This window comes from Oncorhynchus mykiss, chromosome 16, assembly GCF_013265735.2.
Source record: "Oncorhynchus mykiss isolate Arlee chromosome 16, USDA_OmykA_1.1, whole genome shotgun sequence".
Taxonomy (NCBI): domain Eukaryota; kingdom Metazoa; phylum Chordata; class Actinopteri; order Salmoniformes; family Salmonidae; genus Oncorhynchus; species Oncorhynchus mykiss.
The window spans coordinates 22,603,610-22,609,032 of record NC_048580.1 but is presented as its reverse complement, the minus strand read 5'-3'; the positions used below and the strand labels follow the sequence as shown (position 1 = coordinate 22,609,032).

Genomic DNA, 5,423 nt, shown 5'->3' with positions numbered 1-5,423 from the left:
CCCCCCCCAAAAAAAATTATCTGCATAATTAATACACCCCTGGGCTCCATATCCAGCTCTCTGAAAGCCTTTTGCTTGGTGTCACACATTTTGTGGTGCATGTTTGTCTCTTAAGTATGAACAATTCAGTAGGCCTATACTCTATAACAAAACAATTGCACTGATATACAATATCAAATCAAACTTTATTTGTCACGTGCCGAATACAAGTGTAGACCTTACTGTGAAATGCTTACTTACAAGCCTTTAACCAACAGCGCAGTTCAAGAAGTGTTAAGAAAATATTTCCCAAATAAACTAAAGTAAAAAGTAACACAATAAAATAACAATAACGAGGCATGGACTCACAAGTTGTCGAAAGCGGTCTACAGGAATGCTGGCCCATGTTGACTCCAATGCTTCCCACAGTTGTGTCAAGTTGGCTGGATGTCCTTTGGGTGGTGGACCGTTCTTGATACTAACACGGGAAACTGTTGAGCATGAAAAACCCAGCAGCATAGCAGTTCTTGACACACTCAAACCGGCGTGCCTGACACCTAATACCATACCCCTTTCAAAGGCACTTCAATCTTTTGTCTTGCCCATTCACCATCTGAATGGCACACATACACAATCCATGTCTCAAGGCTTAAAAATCCTTCTTTAACCTGTCTCCTCCCCTTCATCAACACTGAATGAAGTGGATTTATCAAGTGACATCAATAAGGGATCATAGCTGTCACCTGGTCAGTCTATGTCATGGAAAGAGCAGGTGCTCCTAATGTTTTGTACACTCAGTGTATCTCAAACAGTATTTTGGTGAATGGTCTGTATAGTCATCGTTTCTTTATAACTTTTACAGAAACATATCATTAGCCTAAGACGAACACGAGATAATCAGCAAAAAGTTAGGAGAAGAATCCTGAGTGCAGGTGTAAATTCAACACTCATGTAGGGGCAGCAGGTAGCCTAGTAGTTAGAGCGTTGGGCCAGTAACTGAAAGGTTGCTAGATCGAATCCCCGAGCTGACAAGGTACAAATCTGTCGTTCTGCCCCTGAACAAATGAGGTTCCTAGGCCGTCATTGTAATTAAGCATTTGTTCTTAACTGACTTGCCTAGTTAAATAAAGGTTAAATAATGTCATACATGTATACCCATTTAATCATGTGTTACCCATAAAGAATACATTCTACAGGTACATATATCACATTGTGAATATGGTCATGGCCTTGTACCATTTTAAGAAGTAAAAAATAATCTGTACATTTTGTTTTGATAAGAGTTTTGATCAGAGTTGCACTAATGTGTCATACTCTCTTGATGTCTATGAGGAACAAACTTAAATCTAAAAAATGATGTTATCACGTGAGCCTCATCAGCCTTGTCTTTGGATAATAAAATGTATTATGAAATTAAATTGTCTGAGGTCTCATTTTGTTTCTGACGCATACAGGTCCAGCTGTGCAAAGATGATTTAGCTAGTACTGTCACTGATGTGGACATGATGCATACTTTTCTTAAGAAGAACTTGTACTCAATTTAGTAATAGACGCTGTAAGTGAATGGGCTTTAGCCCATAACAGCTTTCATGTACCTTAGCGCTAGTTCCAACATGCAGAGAAAAGGGAGGAGATAATTGATATCACCTGACTAAAGGTGAAAGTGTAAGGGCTCTATTCAATCCACATTGCGGAAGTTCAGCTTTACGGTGACCTTTTCATTTCTATCACGGAATCTGTAACTCTTCAACACATAAGTAGTCAACACCCAAGAAGATGCATTACAGTGTGCAAAATGCTGTTTAAATGTATTACAAGCAGTGTGATTTTCAAGGACACTTCCATATTGTAGAAATGTGAGGTAAGAGGGCATCTCTGTAAATGTAATTTCCCAAATAAGTGAGTTCCGAAAGTATTCGGGCAGTGGCGTTTGTTTGTTTTGGCTCTGTATTCCAGCAATTTATATTTGAAATTATACAATGACTATGAGGTTAAAGTGCAGACTGTCAACTTTCATTTGAGTGTATTTCCATCCATTTTAGGGGAGCAACAGTATTGGGACAAATTCACTTACTGTATATGTGTATTAAAGTACTAAAAAGTTAAGTATTTGATCCGCTTACGGTTTGTTGAATCAGTATCTGTACTCACAGAGACGGTGTGGACGTAGAGGGGCTGCAACAGGATACGGTCGCATGTGCTCCCTCTCCAGCCTCTAGGTCACCAGGCTGATTGTTATGGCGCACACCTGTCACCAGCGTTACGTGCATAATGACACTACATCACCTTGGGATGCATAGAAATAGTGCACATAGAACAGATTCACCACTTCTTAGATTTGATTCAGATTCAGAGTGATTCATAGTCACGTGTACAGGGTTGCAGGTGTGATTTCAGGGTACAGGCTTCGAGCACCGACATGCAGGACTAAGTGAAATAAAATAATGAAAATGGTCATTTAAAAAAACGATTTAAATATAAATAGCACTATGTACATAATAGCAACTGTGGCAATGATAAATAAATAAATGTCCATATGGGCGGAGGCAGAGTAAAGACTGTTGAGGGGGTGGGATGACCATAAGGGGAGCAGCAGCATGACCATTTGGGGGGAGGGGGGAGCAGTAGGAGAAAGAATGTCCATAGGGGGAGTAACAGGGGGAGGGGGAGCAGATAGCTGACTAGTGGTGGTTATTCAGGAGCCTGATGGTCTGAGGATAGACACTATTGGTCAGTTTTGTTGGTCAGGCAGTGTGCACCCAATGGTGCGTTCGGCTGCATGCATCACCCTCTGAAGAGCCTTGCGGTCCGCAGCGATGGAGTTGCCGTACCAGGCTGTGATGCAGCCCAGGAGTATGCTCTCGATGGTACTCCTGTAGAACACTGTGAGGGCCCTCGGTGACAGGGCAACATTTTTCAGCATCCTGAGGCTGAAGAGTCGCTGTCGTGCCTTCTTCACTATGGTGTCTGTGTGGTTAGACTATTTCAGCTTCTCTGAGATGTGTACACTAAGGAATTTGAAGTTATTGACCATCTCCACGGCGGCCCACGTTGATGAGGATGGGGGCATGTCCAGCCAGGTTCCTCCTGAAGTCCACAATCAGCTCCTTTGTTTGGCTAACTTTGAGGGAGAGGTTGTTTACCTGGCACCACACCGTCGGAGTGCCTACCTCCTCCCTGTAGGCAGTCTTGTCATTGTTGGTGATCAGGTCGTGTCGTCAGCAAACTTGGTGATGGAGGCCACGCAGTCGTGGGTATACAGTGGGGAGAACAAGTATTTGATACACTGCCGATTTTGCAGGTTTCCCTACTCACAAAGCATGTAGAGGTCTGTAATTTGTATCATATGTACACTTACACAAAAAATCCAGAAAATCACATTGTATGATTTTCAAGTAATTAATTAGCATTTTATTGCATGACATAAGTATTTGATCACCTACCAACCAGTAAGAATTCCGTCTCTCACAGACCTGTTAGTTTTTCTTTAAGAAGACCTCCTGTTCTCCACGCATTTCCTGTGTTAAATAAAGGAGGAATTCTGTGACGAGTTGCCCTGTTGGAGCAGGGTAGGGTTCTCTGTTGAAGCAGAGAAGCGGCCATGGGATGACATGACATGTTTACTAGTTATGTAGTCCCATGGCACAATCCTGAGATTGAAGTAAAAAAATACTCCTGCAGGTTAGAAAAATGTTGTAAAAGAAAATGAATTAATCAGTGGGCTGGTAAAACAGTTGATTATGATTGAGAAACCAGCTATACATATCAAACCTACATTTAAACAGAACATTTGCTTAGGAGGAACTACCATGTGGGAACAAAATATTTTGATTGAGAAGAACTGACTCCTTTTGAATTTGACGAAAGGAAGACGTTCCTAACTAAATACAGTTTGTTTTGTGTGTTTGTATTTGTTTCCTAAGTGTGTGTGTGTGTGTGTGTGTGGACGGGGTTTCACAATGGGAGCCAAGAGCAGTAAGGGAGAGCCTTGTCTGCCCGACCTGCTGACAGGACCGGTCAAGGTAATGGTGGATAAGTGGGGCAGGGACATTCTGGACCAGGTACCCCTAGCAGGTACCTCTCTGGCACAAGGTAGAAGATTTTCCCTTAAAAAGGCACATTGAGTGAAGCTTTATTGGCAGAATGTAGAAAGAAGTTAGAGGACTTGGAAGAAACCAAGAAAGCTAAGGCAAGTAGACTGGGATGATTTATGATAATGACTTTACGCCTCCCTACTATACCCCTGTACCCACCAGCACCCGCCCTGGTTGTCCAACAGCAGCCCGCTCAGGCACCTCCCCCGCCGCAGCTCCCCTAACAATACCTGATACAACTGCAGGACCAACAGACCCCTCAGAGCCAGCCCCAGTGCAGTAGGAACCCATTCTACACACGCCTACAATGACTACCGTTTCGATGGACGGAGGACAGACTTTATCAGACCCAGCTGGCCAGACTGTGTGATTGCATAAAATAACATTACCCACCCATAACTGATTGGACAGCCATCCATAGTTGCACGCATAAAGCTAAAGGGTCACTGGAAGACTACAGGCATAGATTGGATAACTTTTTCTGCAAGCACAGTGGCATCAGACCATCAACAGACGGTCATTGAACACTGTAAACACGCTGAGAGGCAGCAACTGTCTCAAGAAGATAAGACGAAACAGAGAATGAAAAAGGGAGGTTGTGAAACTACAAGCTGCACAGCTGGCCTTCTATCAAGGACAGGGCCAGCAGGCTCAGGGAGGACCTCAAAATGATGGACAGCGAGGAAAAGGAAGAGGTAGAGGGAGACAAGAAAAGGGGAGACAGTGCTGAAGGACGGGCTGGACAACAGACAGCACAAGGTAATAGCTTGACCTGCTATATCTGTGGACCGGAGGGACATTTCACTAGAACATGTCGAAGCAAACCTACCAAACGTGGTGGGTTTGAAAACTGGACCACCGCTGAGAACGACCCTTTACATCCCACCCCACTGACGCGAGGTAGTGACAGTTGACACTCTTGGAAAGCATTTAAAGATGTTTTCAAGCCCCTGTGAGGAGCCAATGGTGTGTCTCTTCGTCAGTGATGAGTCAATCAATTTTCTAGTAGATACTGGCGCTGCAATGTCTGTCATAAATTCTAAATCTATGTCCAAACCTCCCATGTGAAACGATTCAGTCAGCACTGTGGGAGCCTCGGGACTATGACTATGAAAGAGTTGTTCACGATGCCTCTACCTGTTAAAGTTGATGACATGCATAAAACATCAATTCATTTGTTCTGCATGTTGCCCTGTAAATTTAGTGGGAAGAGATCTCTGTACATTGGGAATTAACATTATTTTTTAAAGAAAAGGGCCTCACTGTTATACAGCCTCAGGGGACATGCCATCTCATGACGCTGCCTAACTGACCCAACGTGGGATTGGTACTATGCATGGGACATACAGC

The 5,423-nt window shown here is 43.4% G+C and overlaps 1 protein-coding gene across 1 annotated transcript in view; it reads left to right on the top strand.

Annotated features, from left to right (window-relative positions):
* Positions 1-4,386: 4,386 nt before the first annotated feature.
* LOC110491642 (heparan sulfate glucosamine 3-O-sulfotransferase 2-like) overlaps positions 4,387-5,423 on the top strand; it is a 46,490-nt gene continuing 45,453 nt past the window's right edge. Inside the window, exon 1 of the mRNA XM_036946511.1 lies at positions 4,387-4,832. The gene's annotated coding sequence lies outside the window, so the exon portion shown is untranslated. The remainder of the gene's footprint in view (positions 4,833-5,423) is intronic.